The sequence below is a fragment of the Anomaloglossus baeobatrachus genome, chromosome 6 (genome assembly GCF_048569485.1).
Source record: "Anomaloglossus baeobatrachus isolate aAnoBae1 chromosome 6, aAnoBae1.hap1, whole genome shotgun sequence".
NCBI lineage: Eukaryota > Metazoa > Chordata > Amphibia > Anura > Aromobatidae > Anomaloglossus > Anomaloglossus baeobatrachus.
Genome location: NC_134358.1, coordinates 340,383,447 through 340,404,859, shown reverse-complemented (window position 1 = coordinate 340,404,859; position 21,413 = coordinate 340,383,447). Strand labels below are relative to the sequence as shown.

The following is a 21,413-nucleotide window of genomic DNA, read 5'->3' as shown; positions in this document are numbered from 1 at the left end:
GTCCGGCTACCACTCAAGCCGCAGTAACGAACCCAGATCCAAGCAGCCCCTGCAGCGGCCCGGCCCCCGTCCGCAACATATACGTAACACATACAAACAGCACATAACACAATACAGATATGACACACAGCACATTATACTCATACAGTAACTTCCTGGGCTCCAGGTTTCTAGTGGGGCTTTAGCAGCATCTCTGGTAGTGCAGGCGCCCCTCCCACCTCTCTCTCTGGTAAAGACGGGAGAAGAGAGGAAACCGAGCAGAGAGGTGAGGGCACCCTCTGCTGGAGCCTGTGCACCAAGGGAGCAGCAAAGTGAAAGTGAATTGCTGCTCCCTTGGCGCCTCCTCTGCTGTCTGCCGGCCAGCGCCCTGTGCGACCGCAGAACTCGCACATAGGTAAAGCCGGCCATGTGTGAGACGTCTCCTGAACTTCTGGTCATACACAGTGTGCCTAATCAAGCCGGGAAGCGTCCACCCTGCTTATGATGTGCACGGACGAGGATGAAATGAGCTTTGCACATGCGCAAGATTTCCAGGTGTTGGTGGCGACGCCAGCTTGTGGAAATCATGTTATCATGCCCTCAGGGGCTTGATAACACGGAAAGAGGGACAACTAGTCAGAGAAGCTAATGCAACTAGTCACAGGCCTATTTAGCATAGGGAAAGTGAGGTTTATAAGTCGTTTTTTAAACATTCATTTTAGTGCATAGCGTTATACAGGACTGGTTAGGCTGGGAATTTGGGGAATACTATGAATGCTGCAGGGTTGGAGGGCACAGCAGACCTGACTGATTCCCTTTTAACTGTTCACAATAACAGTCATTCTGACCAGGGGCACGCATTCAGTGTTCCTGTCACTGAAATGATGACTGCCATTCCCAGGCACTGCTTTCTGCACATCCATGTCCCCTGTGGAAGTTATGTAATCATGTGGAGCCCACCGTGTGGAGGCTGTGGCTGGGCGCAGCATCATTCAGCCGCCAATCCCAGCCCGTGCTCGCTGTGCAGCAGCCTCAGCCTCCATGTCTCGCCTCTAGCTCGGAGTCCTTGGAACCTCCCCTAGCCTTGCTCACAATTTAGTGAAGAGGGGCGGTGGCGCGGCTCATCTTCTCCAATTGAGAGAAGCAGCAACAGACTCAAGGAGCGTATTGTCACGTCTTCATCTCGTCACACAAAAGGCAATAGCAGATTGACAAACCTAGAATTAAGCCTGTCGGTTTTGCATTCATTGATTTGGGATCTGGACATTTTGGGAGAGAAGTGGGAATGGAAAGGTGCGAGTTGTAAGAGCCATCGTGAGGGATTACCGTGCAGCAAGAGGGAGGATGCAGCTTGTGCATCTCTGCAAGGTCAGGATCGCCCAGTGAGATCGGCCACCATCAGCATCGGCAGCAGCGTTAGGGGCTTCTCCCCTTTGTGCTTCATCTTGTGAATCTTAGGCGGCCTTGGGTAAGGACATTTTTCAGTGAAGATCTTGTCATTTGGCGACCATTATGGTGTGTAGCACTGGGTGGCATTGATAAAATGTAGTATATGGTGCTATTGTTCTGCCTGCTCCGCAGTCTGCTCATGATCCCTGTCTTGTGGGGGGCCATGTCTTGTGGGGACTGGGAGCAATGACTTGTGGGGAGCAATGTCTTGTGGGAGGCCATGCCTTGTGGGGGCCGTGTCTTGTGGGGGCCATGTCTTGTGTTGGCCATGTCTTGTGGGAGCAATGACTTGTGGGGAGCAATGTTTTGTGGAGGGCCATGTCTTGTGGAGGGCCATGTCTTGTGGGGGCCATGCCTTGTGGGGGCCATGTCTTGTGGGGGGCATGTCTTGTGGAGGGCCATGCCTTGTGGGGGCCATGTCTTGTGGGGGCCATGTCTTGTGGGGAGCCATGCCTTGTGGGGGCCATGCCTTGTGGGGGCCATGTCTTGTGGGGAGCCATGTCTTGTGGGGGCCATGTCTTGTGGGGAGCCATGCCTTGTGGGGGCCATGTCTTGTGGGGAGCCATGTCTTGTGGGGAGCCAGTTGGCTCAGGCTGGAGTATTTCTTGAATGCAGCGATTGCTTCCTTTTCTCTATTTGTATTTATTAAATGAGCGAAACTCCGCCCCTTCTCTTGAAAATGAAAATCTTGGAGGTGCAATGGAGGTGGGATGGAGGCTGATCCGAAGCATGGAAGAACAGCAAACCCATAACCTGCTGTCAAAAAGGGCACCAGAGCAATGCTGAGGTGTTACATCTTACAGCCATTTTGAAAAAAAACCCCAAAAAACAAAACAAACAAAAAACACAAAATATTTTTTTTTTAAAAGGACAAACTTGTTTATGTCTGTAGTCACCATATGGTGCCATGATGGTCAGTGTGTGGTTGTTTAGGGGAGATGATATTTGCCATTTATAGATTTTATTTCTGGGTGAAACTGTTTATTGCCTGTCCATTACTGTTCCTCGCTTGTGTATAACGCTCAGTTCCATAGTGCTGGTGAGTGGTCATTGTGTCAGATAAGGCTAGAAACAACTCCATTCATATATATATATATATATATATATATGTATATATATATATATATATATATATAACATTGCCGTAAAGGGATTGTCTGTCTTGATAGCTATTTTATCAATGGTAAGGATGTTTCTACAATAATACATGGCCAACACTCCCTGGCTCTGACATTCTGCTTTCGGTCACCTGAGTGTTGAGACCTGTGAATGCTTTGCCAATATTGGATATTCCTCAGATGACGTTCTGTCCCAATCACGTGAGCACTGCATTAAATCACAAAGAACGGGACATCATTGCTTCCAGTCCTACCTTAGACCATGGGACTTTAACTTCGTGAATAAAGCTTTATTATTGCTTTTCTTTATTTTATATACATTTTGGGAAGTTGTAAAACTTCCCATCAATAGATCTCTACTGGCGCGAGATTGATTGATATATATATTGAATTATCAGACAATGGTAGAAAAGTGTTTAAGGGTATAGAATTGCCACACCGGGGCATACTAACATGCTAAGGGACTAACAAGGGAAGTAACGCCCAGGGGACTAGTCGCTGGTCTCATTAGCATATGATACAAGACCTTTAAAAATAATTTTTAACTGCTCAGGGTTCTGGGTGCATATTGCACCTGGCAGGTTCCCTTTAAAGCACCACTTTAACATTATGTTATTCTTTTCAGCGTTTGAGTAGTGCTACTCTTATACTCACCCTCTGACATCTTCACCTTTTTTCCGCATTGCTCTGGTCCCATGGTACCATCTTGTGATAGCAACCGCTGACTGGCTGGAATTAGGCTCTCATAGACTTAAGCCTGCTTTACACGCTTCAATATATCTCACAATCTGTTGTTGGGGTCAAGTTGTAAGTGACGCACATCCGGCATCGTTTGTGAGGTATCTGCGTGTGACATCTACGTGCGATCAGGATTGAACGCAAAACCGTTGATCGCAAACACATCGTAGCTTTGTCTAGAATTGAACGTTTTGTTGCACAAACCTAGTCAATTGTAACGTGTGACATCCCTCATACGATTTTGGTGTCTGTGGTTATGTGCGCAGGTGTGCGCTCTGCACCGCATTTAAAAAAGGTCTGCTTCAGAGCGCAGCTGAAAAGCTGCGTTCTGAAGCGCCTCACAATGTCTATCATTCACTAATCTCTGTCAGTCGGTCACTATCTCTGTCCCTCACTCTCTGTCCATGTCAGTCTATCCCTCTTACCCCCTCTCTCATACTCACCGATCCCCGATCCCCGGCGCTGCACGGCATTCACACTGCTCCAGCGGCTTTTACTATTTTGAAAAAGCCGGCCGCTCATTAAACAATCTCGTATTCCCTGCTTTCCCCGCCCACCGGCGCCTATGATTGGTTGCAGTGACACACGCCCCCACGCTGAGTGACAGGTGTCTCACTGCACCCAATCACAGCAGCCGGTGGGCGTGTCTATACTGTGCAGTGAAATAAATAATTAAATAATTTAAAAAAACGGCGTGCGGTCCCCCCCAATTTGAATACCAGCCAGATAAAGCCATACGGCTGAAGGCTGGTATTCTCAGGATGGGGAGCTCCACGTTATGGGGAGCCCCCCAGCCTAACAATATCAGCCAGCAGCCGCCCAGAATTGCCGCATACATTAGATGCGACAGTTCTAGGACTGTACCCGGCTCTTCCCGATTTGCCCTGGTGCGTTGGCAAATCGGGGTAATAAGGAGTTATTGGCACCCCATAGCTGCCAATAACTCCTTGATTAATCATGTCAGGCTTAATCTGTAAGTGACAGTAAATAAACACACACACCGGAAAAAATCCTTTATTAGAAATAAAAAACACAAACATATACCACTTCCGTGGAGCTGACAGGAGCGGCTGTGTCTTCTTCAGCTCCGGTCACCTCCATGTAGCAGAGCTGGAAGCGACGCTGGACCATCCTGGATTACGCCGGACATGGAGGGCTTTTTCGGGCTTATTAAAGTGGTGAACCAGGGTATATGTTTGTGTTTTTTATTTCTAATAAATAATTTCTAATGTCAATTGTTTCTGCCATTTGGGTTTTGCCCTGCAAAGCTGAGTTTTTGACCAAAGTTCTGCAACAAAAAGGCTGCAGTTTGAACTGCATAGTGCGGTTTAGAAATCCAAATTCCCATAGACTTTGCTTGAAAAGCAGAACACATCCGTTTTGGCATTAAACGCTGCAGTTGAAAAAGCAGGTAAAAAGCAAAGTGCGTTCTTACCCTAAAGGTGGCTTTACACACTGCAACATCGCAAACGACATCGCTGTAACGTCACCAGTTTTGTGACGTAATAGCGACCTCCCCAGCGACATTGCAGTGTGTGAAACACATCAGCGACCTGGCCCCGGCTGTGAAGTTGTGTGTGATCGCTACAAATCGTTCAGGACCATTCTTTGGTCCTTTGTTTCCCGCTGTGCAGCATGATCGCTAGAAAGTTTCAGTGTGTAAAGGGGACTTTACATCGACTTTGTTAGCGACTTCCCTTTCAAAAAGCTGCTTTACAACGTCCCCAATGACTAGCTAGGTCGTTCTGCAGGTCCGGATCGCTGTTGCGTAGTTGGCCAGGTTTGCCTGTTTGACAGCTCACCAGAGACTCACCAGAGACTTTGTAGCGATCCCGGCCAGGTTGGGATCGCTGGTGGGATCGCTGAAAGTCTCAGTGTGTAAAGGGGCCTTAAGAGGGTTTTAAGGCCCCGTCACACTAAGCAACATCGCTAGCAACATCGCTGCTAACGAACAACTTTTGTGACGTTGCTAGTGATGTCGCTGTGTGTGACATCCAGCAACAACCTGGCCCCTGCTGTGAGGTCGTTGGTTGTTGCTGAATGTCCTGGGCCATTTTTTAGTTGTTGCTGTCCCGCTGTGAAGCACAGATCGCTGTGTGTGACAGCGAGACAGCAACAACTAATGTGCAGGCAGCAGGAGCCGGCTTCTGCGGAGGCTGGTAACCAATGTAAACATCGGGTAACCAAGAAGCCCTGTCCTTGGTTACCCGATATTTACCTTCGTTACCAGCCTCCGCCCTCTCACTGTCAGTGCCGGCTCCTGCTCTGTGCACATGTAGCTGCAGGACACATCGGGTTAATTAACCCGATGTGTGCTGTAACTAGGAGAGCAAGGAGCCAGCGCTCAGTGTGCGCTGCTCCCTGCTCTGTGCACATGTAGCTGCAGCACACATCGGGTTAATTAACCCGATGTGTGCTGTAACTAGGAGAGCAAGGAGCCAGCGCTCAGTGTGCGCTGCTCCCTGCTCTGTGCACATTTAGCTGCAGCACACATCGGGTAATTAACCCGATGTGTGCTGTACTAGGAGAGCAGGGAGCCAGCGCTCAGTGTGCGCTGCTCCCTGCTCTCTGCACGTGTAGCTGCATGAGCAGGTAACCAAGGTAAATATCGGGTTGGTTTCCCGATATTTACCTTAGTTACCAAGCGCAGCATCTTCCACGCGGCGCTGGGGGCTGGTCACTGGTTGCTGGTGAGCTCACCAGCAACTCGTGTAGCCACGCTCCAGCGATCCCTGCCAGGTCAGGTTGCTGGTGGGATCGCTGGAGCGTCGCAGTGTGACATCTCACCAGCAACTTCCTAGCAACTTACCAGCGATCCCTATCGTTGTTGGGATCGCTGGTAAGTTGCTTAGTGTGACGGGGCCTTTACGCTACTTAGACAACCTCCCTTAACTAAGTGGCATTGTTATGTCACTTGAACACTGCAAGCAATCAGCAGTTACTAATGAGATGGAGTTCTCACAATTCCTTTGGACTTTCAAAGTTTATCTGAAGTAAATGTGAGTGAAGCAGTCAATTAGCAACTGACTGTAGCACTCATGTGGCGTAATATTGTCACGCCAAACTCTGGAGACGCAGCGTCAACATCCCTAAACGGCGCCAGTGTGATTTCTGTTATTTTTAATTTACACTGTGGAATATAATATTTATGTGCTCAATCAGACGTCCGTGTTGCACATATCTGTTGCATCGTTTTCTTTTTTTCACAGATACATATGTACACATTATAATCTAGGATATGGTGGCTCAGTGGTTAGCACTGCAGTCTTGCAGCGCTAGGGTCCTGGGTTCAAATCCCACCAAGGACACTATCTGCAAGGAGTTTGTATGTTCTCCCCGTGTTTGCGTGGGTTTCCTCCCACATTCCAAAGACATACAGATAGGGACTCTATATTGTGAGCCCCAATGGGGACAGTATTCCCAATTTATGTAAAGCGCTGTGGAATTAATAGCACTATATAAATGAATAAAATTATTATTATTATTATTATTATTCCCATGTCCATGTCTGTGCAAACCTCATGGAGACATCTGTTTATTTTCTGGTATCATTAATTAGCATTGTAGAGTATAGGAGAAGCTGTGTAATTTACAATGAAAAACACTGATGACACACTGGTGGTAAAAACAGACACACAGTCCATACACTGATGACACACTGATGGCAAAAATGGCTACATGGACCGTACACTGATGACACACTGATGGCAAAAATGGCTACATGGACAGTACACTGATGACACACTGATGGTAAAGATAGTCACACTGACCGAACAGTGATGATACACTGATAGTAGAAAAAGACACACGGTCCGTACACCAATGACACAATGATGGTAAAAACAGACACATGTAGTGTTCACTGATGACTAATGGTAAAAATGGACACATGGACCATGCAGTAATGACACATTGATGATAAAAAGAGACAGACAGACCGTACATGGATGACACACTGATGGTAAAAACGGACACACGGTCCATACACTGTTGATAAAAATGACACACGGACCATACACTGATGACACACTGATGGTAAAAACAGACACACGGACCGTACATTGATGACATACTCATGGCAAAAATGGACACATGGACCATATAGTAAAGACACACTGATGGTAAAAACGGACATTCAAACTGTACACCGATAACACACTGATGGTAAAAACAGACACACGGACCATACACTGATGACAAACTGATGGTAAAAACAGACATGGACCGTACACTGATAACTGATGGTAAAAACGGACATGGGCCGTAGACTGATGGTCAAAACGGACACTGTTCATACACTGATGAGACAGGGTAAAAATGGACACGGACCAAACACTTATGACTGATGGTAAAATCAGTCATATGGACCATACATTGATGACACACTGATGGTAAAAACAGACACATGGTTCATATACTAATGACTAGAGTTGAGCGCGGTTCGAGGTTCTCCAGTTCGCGGCTCGAGTGATTTTGGGGGCTGTTCTAGATCGAACTAGAACTTGAGCTTTTTTGCTAAAGCTCGATAGTTCTAGATACGTTCGAGAACGGTTCTAGCAGCAAAAAGACCAGCTAATTACTAGCTGGCTTTCCGCTGTAATAGTGCAAGTCACTCTGTGACTCACACTATTATGAAATTTCAGTGTATATTGTGCGGGAACAGCGCATTCAGATCACTGCTGTATGTATAATGGCGATCGCCATTTTTTTTTTTCCCTTGTCTTCCTTCCCTAAGCGCGCGCGTGTAGTGGGGCGGGCCAGCATGTCAGCCAATCCCAGACACACACAACTAAGTGGACTTTTAGCCAGAGAAGCAACGGCATGTGTGATAGGATGTCCATGTCACATGTCCCTGCATTATAAAAACGGACATTTTCCTCCAGCACGCCATTATCTGCCTTCTGCGTCCTTGGTGTCAGTCACCGCTGGCGCAGCGCCTATCTCCGATACTGCTGTGTATGCTCTATACACACCGCTGTACGGAATAGGGATAGAACTTTCTATCAGTCCTTTTAAGGGCTAATACCGGCAGGGTCAGAGCCATAGGGGACAGGTCCGTGAAAACAGAGTTTAACAGCTACACAAGATGACAGCGTCTGTGTAGCTAAGGTCAGGGATTTCCTCGCTCGCTGCATTTCCCCATTAGGAGGGATAGAAAGGCAGGCTTCCTTTCCTCTACCCAGAGACCCACAACCCTGCCACTGTACCCTCCTGCCCTTTGCACACTCCAACTCATTGTTACTAAGCCATTATGCTAGCAAACACTGAGTGAACTTAGTGGCATCCTAAACGTGGCTGTTGGACTTCTGTATTGTCCCACTAGTGCAAAGATATTTGCAGCACGTCTGCCTGCATTGCACACTCAAACTCATTGTTACTAAGCCATTTTACTAGCAAACGCTGAGTGAACTTAGTCCTAAAGCATCTTAGCATCCTAAACGTGGCTGTTGGACTTCCATTAGTGTCCCACTGGTGCCAAGCTATTTCTAGCACCTGTGCAGGACACCCTCCTGCTCTGTTTTTAATAAGCTATAATGATAGCAAAAAATGCTGCCATTTAGTGGCATACAAGAAGTGACTGTTGGACTTCCATTAGTGTCCCACTGGTGCAAATCTATTTGCAGCACCTCTGCATGACACCCTCATGCACATTTTGCTACGCTAATTTTATAGCAAACTCAGGGAATTCATTGCTGCATTTGATCATTCGGAGGGATAGAAAGTGAGGCTTCCTTTAGCTTTTCCTTCTGTTCATAGCATCTCCAAGTCCTCACCCGAAGAGCAATTTCTCCTCCACGTCTAAGTGTGGAGAGGCAGCTAGTGCGCATGCGTGTGCCGATATACCCCAGCCGCAGCCTAACTACAGTGTTTCGCCTAGTGAGTATGCTCAGCCTGACTGTGCCATTCCTGAGGCTAAGTCTTCATTTCGGGATACAGCACATGCTTCCACACTTAGTGTGAAAAGCCTCTTTGCACAGGTACTTGCATTCCGTGCCGGGTCTAAGTCCTGTTTTGTGCCTAGACACCATGCTAAAGCTGATAGTCTTTCTTCAGAGACTGTATTTCATGCTACTGAGCATGCTCAGGCACTTACTGCATCAGAGATTAGGTCCGGTAATGAACTCTTTGGCCCTGCCCCTGATGTGGGGGGCCCATATAGACCACAGGGCATCAGGTGTCCTGACGATGTGGCCAGGCCACTCCCAAATGGCTTGCAGAGGCCCGCCCCTATGACTTGTCACCTCATTATTGATGGTCAGACGATGACTGGTGATGTGTTTGTGTCGTGGCAGCCATGAGGTCATTATTGAAGTTGCGGTTCCAAATAGGACGCTAGTTATGCCACTCATGACGTGTCACTCTGCTTTTGTCTCCAGGAGGTGCATTGTGGTCCACCCTGGTTTGGGGCGGACCCAGGTTATAAAAGGGGCTGGAGCCAACAAGGAGGTGCGCAGTCTTCTATTATGCTCCGAAAGAGCACACCTCCATGTGTTGAACCCATTGCGGCTTTAGGCCAGAGGTAGGCAGGGATAGGGCGTCGATGCAGGACGCCACCACAGTTGGTAACGCAGAACGGTTAAGACCAGCTCCTGTCCTACCAGTCCTGCTTGTGCAGCCCAGTGGCATTAACAGGCCTGCTGCTGCTGATGCGCCTGCTGTCCACAGGTGTGGCCCCAATGCACACGGTCAGCGTACTGAATGGCCCGTGTGATGTTAACAGGGAGTTCCTGGGCTGGGTGGGCGTGTGGACCCTGTGACGCTAACAGGGCTCCCAGTCTCCAGATCCGAGTGGCGTCTAACTCGGTTCAGGCAACTATTAGTTTCATAGCCACACAGATCTGTATCCTCCACCTAACCTTCCAGTTGCCAACCTCTCCTTTTCCATCTGGGAGCACGGTGGACATTGACTGCTGATGGGGATATATACCTTTCTCTTTCTTTTCTTATTAATTTACGTTATATAGCGGTAACATAGTATATACCACCTTATCCAAATCTGCCAGTCCCACCGTAACAGATGGTGTTTCTTCATCAAATGTTACTTTTGCTTAACCACCAAACCCACGGACAAAAACTTTTTTCCCCTTTCCAACACAACTGTTCCCCTTTCCACCAGCATCTGTCCTTTTTCAACTCATTTGGTATATGACCAAAAGTGCAACTCTGCAGGGACACCGTACTCAATGCCATCTCAGCACAGCAGCCAGCCCTCGGTCCCTCAGATGTGGACAAGTAAAAGACCATTTCCTCCTATCCATGACAAAGCGTTGAGATTCACTCTGTGCAGCACTGGTGTTTACTGGAAAAGCAGATCTAAGAATCCGTACCACCTTCTGCAGATACTCCTGTATACGTGCGTCCCTTTCTATGGCAGGAATTATTTCGCCAAATTTTGTCTTGTACCGGGGATCTAACAGTGTGGCAACCCAGTAGTTAGCATTACTTCGAATTCGTACAATCCGAGGGTCATGTTGTAGGTAGTGCAGCAAGAAGGCGCTCATGTGTCTTGTGCATCCAGGAGGACCAAGTCCTTGGTGTGTTGGTGGCAGAGAGGTGAGAACCGTGCCTCCTTCCTCTGCCCTCTCCCCCCAACCTCGCACAACCGAAATGTGAGCAAGCTCTCACTCATCTGCTGAGTCTTCCATGCCCATCGCCTGTTCGTCCTCCATTTCTTCATGGGCTCCTGCACCTTCCTCAACAATTTTTGCTGATACTATGCGCCCTTGTTAATCCCTCTCCCCCACCATGACTGCCGCCTAGGTGCCGCTCACCGTCTGGACCTTGTAGATCTTATTATCCCTTCTGCATATGACTCCTCCTGTACTTCCTCCCCTTCCTCTTGGACCAACACCTGACTCCGAATAATGCTTACAGTGTGCTCCATCTTGTAGATGACCAGAATTGTCACGCTGAGAATGGCATCGCCAGTGCTAAACATCTTCGTCGACATTTGTAAACTGTGTAGAAGGGTGCATAGGTCCTTGATCTGACACCACTCCAGCAGCATGATCTGCACCACCTCTGGATCAAGTTAGCCCAGGGTATACGTCAGACCGTATTTCAGCAGGGCTCTGCGGTGCTGCCACAGACGCTGCAACATGTGCAGATTCCAATTCCTGCATGTCGGAACATCGCATTTCAGGCGTTTAACCGCCAGACCCTAAGACTTCAGGAGCGATGAAAGTTGTTGAGCTGCTGGGTGCGAAGGATGAAAGTGAGCACATAGCAGCGTGCCCGCTGCACAAGGCCATGTAGTCCGGGATGGTATTTTAAAAATTGCTGGAGAATCAGATTCAACACGTGAGCCATACAAGGCACGTGTGTCATTTTGCCCTGCCGAAGGGCCGCAGAAAGGTTTGCATCATTGCCGCACACGGCTGTTAAGTCACCAACGTAGTCCACTCAATCAATTTGTACTCCGGTCGCCAGGTGACAACTTGTTGCCAATAATTGGGCCACACACACCCCACTTGACTGGCATCAGTTGACCCCCCTTTTGAAAAAGAAAAAGATGCTTTGCATGAAGCACTCTCAAAAATACGATTGCCTTTCACCTCCCCTGGATGACCCAGGGGAAGAAAAGTCCTCTGAGAGCCATGTCCACATTGTCAGTGGACAGACACGTGTGCTTATCTGCCAGCAGACCCCCAGCAGCACTGAAGACAGGTTCCGAGAGAACGCTGGCTGCAGGACACGACAAGATCCCCAAGGCGTACGTGGCAAGCTCAGGCAATTTATACAGATTGGAAGCCTAAAATGAGCAGGGCTCAAGTTGCACAGTAATGGCATCGACGTTTCCTTCCATATACTCATATATCTGTGTGTCCTCCTCTTTTTCCTTGTCCAGCTCTTTTGTTTTCGCATGAGTATATGTCCTTGTCACTTTCCCATGTGTTTGTGTTGTGTTGTGAGTTGTTTGTCACCTTTTGGACACCTTTGAGGGTGTTTTCTAGGTGTTTTTATGTGTTTGTGATTGCCTGCCATTGTTTCCTATGCAGTTCGAGTTCGGTTCGTCGAACGTTCGACGAACCGAACTCGAACGAGACCTCCGTTCGGCGAACCGAACTCGAGCCGAACCGGGACCGGTTCGCTCATCTCTACTAATGACACACTGATAGTAAAAACTAACACAGGGACCGTACACTGATGACACACTGATGGTAAACTTTTAACTTATGGATTGCCGCACACTTTGATAAGCAGAATTCTTTTATTGAAATAAGTGTTCAAACATACAGTGCTTAATTATAAGGCAACCTCTGATGTTTCAACCAATGCCGGCGTCAGCACCTGGAACAAGCGGGCAAGTGCTGGGGGCCCTGGACAGCTGGGGTGCCTATTCACTGTCTTCAGTTCTGCGGCACATGGGTCGAGTTCCAGGAACCACTGTGCTCGAGGAGGCAGCCGCACTTTCCCTGTTGAATGCTCCGTGAACGTAAAGTTTCTCTGTGAGTGGAGCTACCGCATGGTGTGCTCCAGTCCCACAGATGAACAGGAGCTGCAGCACCAGCCAGCATCCCCCAACACAGCGCTGCCCTTCGGCACTGTGAGTTGAGCTGTATGTTCCACACCCTCGATCTGTATGTGCCCCCCTTGTCAGCTGTATGTGCCCCCCCAGAACTGTAGGTGCCCCTATGTGCTGTATGAGCCCCCCAGGACTATGTGTCCCCCCAGAGCTGTATGTGCTGCCCCCCAAAGCTGTATGTGCTGGTCCCCCAGAGCCATATGTGCTACCCTCCAGAGTTGTATGTGCGGCCTCCCAGAGCCATATGTGCAGCCCCCTAGAAGGCTGCTGCCGGATTCTCTATATTAATAATATCTCTAATGTGCCTGTGTGTGCATATATGATGTATATATCTACAGTATGTATATCAGTGTATATGACTGTGTATATATTTATATCTATTTATATGTATTTTTGTGAATTTGTCTTCAAATATCTATACATATACCTGTATGTGTACATATGAGCATGTGCGTGTCTGCGTGTGCATGGGGCACATTGAGACTCTTTCACCCGGGGTCCACATAAACCTGTAGCTGGTCATGGTTTCGACCACTTGAGGTCTTAGGCTAGGTTGACATTGCTGTTGTTTTGCATCAGTCACATGCGTTGCTTGACGCTTGTGACTGATGCGTTGTACAACTGATGACAAGAATTGAAATTCATTGTCATCATAAAGCGGATTCCGTTGTAAAACGAGAGAGAACAATCATCTGATCGTTCACAATAGACGGCCGCCGGCTTTTGAGAGCGATCAGCTGATCTCCCAGCCGCCGGCTTTTGAGAACGATAAGCTGATCGTCCGGCTATTGTGAACGATCTGCTGATCGCTCTCAAAAGCCAACGGCCGGGAGATCAGCCGATCGTTCGGACGCCGAGAGAGAGATATTCATTTGAATAATTAAACACAAGATTTGAGTATGCGCAGTGAAAACATAAGGATTCCGCTGCTCAAAAAACGTTACATGCTGCGTTCCTGCCGCCCGACTAATCAGTCGTTCCATGACTGATCAGTCGGGCAGAGGATGCAACGCAAGGGCATCAGTCGCAATCCGCCGCTCATACAAGTCTATGGGAAACAATGGAATCCGACAAACGGATTGCGTTGTTTATCAGAGTGGCAGATTGTGACTGATCATAAACAACGGAAATGTGAACCTAGCCTTAGGCTGGTTTCACACTACGTCTTTTTAACATCCGTTGAAAACGTTTTTTTAGCGGAAGTACGGATCCTGCTTTTACAGCAAATAACGTATGCAAACGCATATGTTATTTTGCAGGATCCTGCACTGGATGTTTAGGGGCGGGCATTGGAGTCATGTGATCGGGAGTGAGGGGAGCTAGACTGGGAGCCGGCTTCTGACAGCTGCAGACGCTGGTAACCAAGGTAAACATCGGCCTTGGATACCCGATATTTATCTTGGTTACGAGTGTCTGCAGCTGCTAGGAGCAGGGCTGCCTGCACGCGTAACCAACGTAAACATCGGGTAACTAAGAGAAGTGGTTACGCGATATTTACCTTGGTTACGAGTGTCCGCAGCTCTCAGGTGGGGGAGAGGGAGGGAGGGAGGAAGGGGGAAAGACAGATAGAGAGAGAGAGGGTGAGGGAGGGAGGAGGAGAGAGAGACAGATCACGCGAGACTGGTTCTGGGCATGCTCAGTACTTTCTGGGCATGCTCAGTACAAAAGCAGGATCCTGTCTATCAGCACGCCAGCGTTCACCTGCGTTCGCGTGCGTTATAGTGCGGATCCGGTGACTTGCAGTATTTTGACGCAGCTCAAAAACGCTACAAGTAGCGTTTTTGAAACATGTTAAAAAACTGCAAGTCACCGGATCCGCACTATAACGCACGCAAACGCAGGTGAACGCAGGTGGACGCGAGTCCATTGCAAATGCATTGAAATGAAAACGCATTTGCACTGGATCCGTACTTCCGCTAAAATAACGTTTTCAACGGATGTTAAAAAGACGTAGTGTGAAACCAGCCTAACTCATACAGTTGCTCTATGAAGAAAAATAAATTGGAATTACGATATATTTAGAAAATAAGTTCAAAGTAGTAAATATTTCTAAACCTGAAGCAATATTTACATATATACAGATATCCAAGCATGTGTAATATACTGTATATCCCTTTAGTAATTAGGTAAGGCTGCTTTCACACTTGCGTTGTTTTGCATCCGTCACAATCAGTTGTGTGACTGATGCAACGGGTGCGTTGCAGATAGTGGCACAACTGATGTGACTGATGCTGCAAAACAACAATCTGTTTTTTTGGGTTTTTTTTTTACTGTTTTACCGGCTATTGTGAACGATCAGCTGATCACCCAGCAGCCGACAGCCAGGCGATCAGCTGATTGCTCTCAAAAGCCGCCGCCGGGCAATCAGCTAATTGCTCTCAAAAGCCGGCCGCCGGGAGATCAGCTGATCGTTCGGCCGCTGAGAGAGAGAGAGAGAAACATTGATTTATGTGATTAAACATAAGAGCTGAGCATGCGCAGTGAAAAAAAAAGGATTCTGCCTCTCAAAAAATACTACATGCTGCGCTCCTGCCGCCCGACGATCCGTCGCGCGGCGGATGCAACGCAAGGCCATCAGTCGCAATCCGTCGTCCATACTAGCCTAAGGGGAAAAAACTGAATATTTAGCAGGATACTGTATTTCCTCAATATCACCTGTCATAGTTAATCGTGAGTTATGATAGAGAACAGAAAGGATCAAGAATGTTTCTTGGAGAAATACAGCGTCCACAAGATGGAAAAGTATAGTCTGAGCAGGGGTATATATGAAGATCTTGTTAAGTCAACATATTGCTCATTTCATTTTGTTTCCTGCTTCTCCTTACCATTGATCCTTCACCCCCGTTCATCGTACACTGATCACTGATGGTAAAACTCATACACATGGACCGTACCGTACACTGATGACAAAGTGATGATAAAAACAGACACATGGAATATACACTAATGACACACTGATAGTAAAAACGTACATACAGACCGTACACTGATGACTGATGTTAAAAATGCACCATGCAGTAATGACATACTGATTTTAAAAACAGACAGACCCTGATGACACACTGATGGTAAAAGCAGATACATGGACCGTACACTAATGACACATCGAAGGTAAAAACAGACACACGGACTGTACACTGATGACACACTGATGGTAATAACAGACAGACCATACATTGACGATAAACTGGTAGTAAAAATAGAAACAGACCGTATGATGACACTAATGACACACTGATGATAAAAACATACACATGGACCAGACACTGTGATGATGACACACTGATGGTGAAAACAGACATATGGACTGTTCACTGATGACTGATGGTAAAAACTGAAACAGACTGTACACTAATGACACACTGATGCAGAGGTCGACACAGACAGCTTGGGGCCCCTGTGCAAGAAATTGTGCCTGGCCCCCCCTTCTTCTATGGCGACAAAGCTGAAGATATATACTGTATATCCTTGCTCACACAGCTGACAGAGCATCTTACACGCCGCACCACCCTGCTCCACACAGCCCCACCGACAGAACATCTAACCCGACGCAACCAGCACAGCCCCGCACCGCCAACAGAGCATCTCACCCGCCGCAGCCAGCACAGCCTTGCACCACCGATAGACCATCTCACCCGCCAGAGCCTGCACAACTCCGCAATGCCCTGCTCCACACATCCCCAACCACAGCCAGCACAGCGCCCATTCCCCACCTCCCGGTAAGCTATATTCGGATTTTAAGATGCAACCCTCTTCTTCCTCCCAAATCTTTGGGAGGAAAAGTACATCTTATAATCCAAAAAAATATGGTTTGTATATATATATATATATATATATATATATATATATATATTGCATACCTCCCAACCTTTCAAGAAAGGAAAGAGGGACAAAGTATGCGGCGCGCGCAGTGCGCCGTGGCAAATTTTGACCACGCCCCTAGCCACACCCCTAGCCACACCCATTTGGCAGTAAGGGTCATTCAGCAGATGCCGTGGACTGTTCATTCATATTCATAGCAGAATTTTTTTTATATTTCTGTGTCACTATATGACATGTTGCTTATTTGTGCCTATCAATCTGTGTTCACACGTTGCATAAATTCTGTTTCTTTTTGTTTCTGTCTGCACCAAACTACACAATAACAATCTTCTCTGTTTTTTCCATTTTTGCTGCATTTTTTCTGCCTTTTCTCCATTATTTAATGCGTTTTTGGTTCAGATGTGAATCTGCATTTTTAAGTGTTTTTATTGTACAGAGAAGCTTTTTCCTGCATTTTTTAAGCTCCACATAGAAACCTCCAGAGAACCCCCCCCCCTCCCGAAAACCGCAGAATTCAGCAGCGTCTTTTCATGGAACCACATACACTTTACTTGGACAATTAAACACAGCAGAATAAATGTGCAAAAAAACAGCAGAAAAAAATGCAGCATTTACACTACATGTGAATATGGACTAATTATCCAAGCAAAGTGGATGAGACGTCCTGAAATCTCCGCCCCTGGTGCGTGGAAAGACGCCGCTGAACGGTGCGGATTTGGTGTTTCTTTCTTTTTAAGCTTCAGGATTCACATCAGCAACAAACATGTATCAAATAAGGGACAATGTATAAAAAATACCGCAAACACGCAATAAGCAGAGAACATTGTTATTGCACTCGTGGCGCGGACACCTGCAGAAAAAATGCAGCATTTACGCTATGTGCGAACACGGCCTCAGTGATCCATTTTTATTACATTTTTTATGGGTTTTAATAAAGAAAAATAATAAATTGCACCTTTTTTTTCCCGCCATTTACCGATCCCCATAAATAATCTGATCGCTGTGTTGTTCAGGTCATTACGATTACAGGGACACCAAATATGTATTTTTTTCCTCATTTCTTTATAGTAGTTTTATGGGAACAAATGAATCTGACTCTTTCACCAACATTGAGATACAGTATTTATTTATCTATCTATCTATCTATCTATCTATCTCTATCCCTCTATCTATGATTCTATCTTTCTATCTCTCTATCTATCTATGATTCTATCTCTATCTATCTATTATCTGTCGTGTATCTATATATCCCTCTATCATCCATCCCTCTATCATCCATCCATCCCACTATCATCCATCCCTCCCTCTATCTCTTCATTCATCCCTCCATTCATCCCTCCATTCATCCCTCTATCCCTCCCTCTATCCCTCCATTCATCCCTCCATTCATCCACCCATCCCTCCTTCTATCCCTCCATTCATCCCTCCATTCATCCCTCTATCATCCATCCATCCCTCCCTCTATCCCTCCATTCATCCCTCCCTCTATCCCTCCATTCATCCCTCTATCATCCATCCATCCCTCCCTCTATCCCTCCATTCATCCATCTATCATCCATCCATCCCTCCCTCTATCCCTCCTTTCATCCCTCTATCCCTCCATTCATCCCTCCTTCTATCCCTCCATTCATCCCTCCATTCATCCCTCTATCATCCATCCATCCCTCCCTCTATCCCTCCATTCATCCCTCTATCATCCATCCATCCCTCCCTCTATCCCTCCATTCATCCCTCCATTCATCCCTCTATCATCCATCCATCCGTGCCTCTATCCCTCCATTCATCCCTCCCTCTATCCCTCCATTCATCCCTCTATCATCCATCCATCCCTCTATCCCTCCATTCATCCCTCTATCATCCATGCATCCATCCCTCCCTCTATCCCTCCATTCATCCCTCCATTCATCCCTCTATCATCCATCCATCCCTCCCTCTATCCCTCCTTTCATCCCTCTATCCCTCCATCCCTCCTTCTATCCCTCCATTCATCCCTCCTTCTATCCCTCCATTCATCCCTCCATTCATCCCTCTATCATCCATCCATCCCTCCCTCTATCCCTCCATTCATCCCTCTATCCCTACTTTCATCCCTCTATTCCTCCATTCATCCCTCTATCATCCATCCATCCCTCCCTCTATCCCTCTATTCATCCCTCTATCATCCATCCATCCCTCCCTCTATCCCTCCATTCATCCCTCTATCATCCATCCATCCATCCCTCCCTCTATCCCTCCATTCATCCCTCTATCATCCATCCATCCCTCTATCCCTCCATTCATCCCTCTATCATCCATGCATCCATCCCTCCCTCTATCCCTCCATTCATCCCTCCATTCATCCCTCTATCATCCATCCATCCCTCTATCCCTCCTTTCATCCCTCTATCCCTCCATTCATCCCTCCTTCTATCCCTCCATTCATCCCTCCTTCTATCCCTCCATTCATCCCTCCCTCTATCCCTCCATTCATCCCTCTATCATCCATCCCTCCCTCTATCCCTCCATTCATCCCTCTATCATCCATCCATCCCTCTATCCCTCCATTCATCCCTCTATCATCCATGCATCCATCCCTCCCTCTATCCCTCCCTCCATTCATCCCTCTATCATCCATCCATCCCTCCCTTTATCCCTCTATCCCTCCATTCATCCCTCCTTCTATCCCTCCATTCATCCCTCCTTCTATCCCTCCATTCATCCCTCCTTCTATCCCTCCATTCATCCCATTCATCCCTCTATCATCCATCCATCCCTCCCTCTATCCCTCCTTTTATCCCTCTATCCCTCCATTCATCCCTCTATCATCCATCCATCCCTCCCTCTATCCCTCCTTTCATCCCTCTATCCCTCCATTCATCCCTCTATCATCCATCCATCCATCCATCCCTCTATCCCTCCATTCATCCCTCCATCCATCTTTGCAGCTGAATAACCTGCTTCTGGTGTCTCACCTGCAGTATAGAGGTCAAGATAACAAAATCTTCCTATTGGTTTCATTACAGGCAGTAGCTCAGTGGTAAAGCTGCTGCCTTTGAAACAATGAACTCACAGCTCCACGAGTTCGAGTCCCGGCCGCCCCAAAAATCCAGAGCCCATGAGAATTTAATTTAATTTATTCACTTCACTGAGGGGAGGAGCCGGGACATCAGCTGTGAGCCGCGGGAGTGCGGGACAGCCCTGATAAATCGTGCAAGTCCCGCAGAATCCGGGACGGTTGGGAGGTATGATATTGTGATGTGATCACTGGTGATGTGCACGAGGGGAGAGATATGTGTCGCGACTGCTGCAATCAGTGTTGTGAACCTGGATGTAGTACTCCAGCATATTAGGCGCTGAGAGGGTTAATTTGTATTACCTGGACCGGGTTTGTTGTGGCAGCTAAAGAGATGGGTGGGATGGCTGTTCACCATATCTCCACCTCGGGGTGTGGTCCCAGAGGTAAAAGCCAGGCCTTTGGATACACTTATGGTCTCATGTTTGGCTCTGTATTTTCCTGTGCTGGAGGAAGTAGTGCTGTCTTTGTCAATGGATTGTGACTGATGATAATAAACCAGGTGAAAATCGACACGTGAGGTGTTCCTGCATCCATCCCCTACTGCTGAGAGAGTGGCTCTACCACAAGTGGTGCAAACTGCGGGCAGGCATCCCGGGGCCGTTTATACCTGCTACAGAGGAGCTGGACGTCCTGGGTGAAGGCAGCCATGAGCCAGGGAACACAGTTAGACACCATGGAGAAGCTGATTAACCCCTTCAGCCCCCGGGCACTTTCCGTTTTTGCGTTTTTGTTCTTTGCTCCCCTTCTTCTGAGAGGCGTAACATTTTTATTTTTCCATCAATCTTGCCATATGAGGGCTTGTTTTTTGCGGGACGAGTTGTACTTTTAAATGAAACCATAAGTTTTACCATATAGTGTACTGGAAAACGGCAAAAAAATTCCAAGTGCGGAAAAATTGCAAAAAAAGTGTGATCGTACAATAGTTTTTGGGATATTTTATTCACTGTGTTCACTATATGGTAAAACTGAGGTATCTATGTGATGCCTCAGGTCGGTGCGAGTTTGTAGACACCAAACATGTATAGGTTTACTTGTATCTAAGGGGTTAAAAAAAATTCACAAATTTGTCCAATAAAAGTGGCGCACGTTTTGCGCCATTTTCCGAAACACGTAGCGTTCTTATTTTTAAGGATCTATGGCTCAGTGATGGCTTATTTTTTGCGTCTCGAGCTGACGTTTATAATGGTACAATTTTTGCGCAGATGCTACGTTTTGATCGCCTGTTATTGCATTTTGCGTAAAACTTGCGGCGACCAAAAAACGTAATTTTGGCGTTTGGAATTTTTTTGCGACTACGCCGTTTACCAATCAGATTAATTGATTTTATGTTTTGATAGATCGGGCATTTCTGAACGCGGCGATACCAAATATGTGTATATTTATTTATTTTTTAACCCTTTAATTTTCAATGGGGGGAAAGGGGGGTGATTTGAACTTTTAGGTTTTTTGTTTTTTTTTTTTTTATTTTTTAAAACTTTTTTTTTTACTTTTTTTTTTTATTTTACTAGTCCCCCTAGGGGGCTATAGCGATCAGCAATCCGATTGCTGATCGCTATCTGCTGATCACAGCTATACCGCTGTAATCAGCAGATTCAGTCACTTTGGTTTTCCCTCTGCTCTCGGCCGAGGGAAAATGAAAGTGAAACATCGTAGCAGCAGGCGTCATCACATGACCCTGTGCTACGATGGCAACCACCGATAGTCACGTGATAACACACGTGACTTC

At 47.0% G+C, this 21,413-nt stretch overlaps 1 protein-coding gene across 7 annotated transcripts in view; it reads left to right on the top strand.

Moving 5' to 3' along the window:
* The first annotated feature begins 1,060 nt into the window (after positions 1-1,060).
* Positions 1,061-21,413, top strand: part of CTNND2 (catenin delta 2) — a 3,073,686-nt gene continuing 3,053,333 nt past the window's right edge. For all 7 annotated transcript variants that reach the window (XM_075314970.1, XM_075314969.1, XM_075314967.1 and 4 more), the window contains exon 1: positions 1,061-1,447. The gene's annotated coding sequence lies outside the window, so the exon portion shown is untranslated. The remainder of the gene's footprint in view (positions 1,448-21,413) is intronic.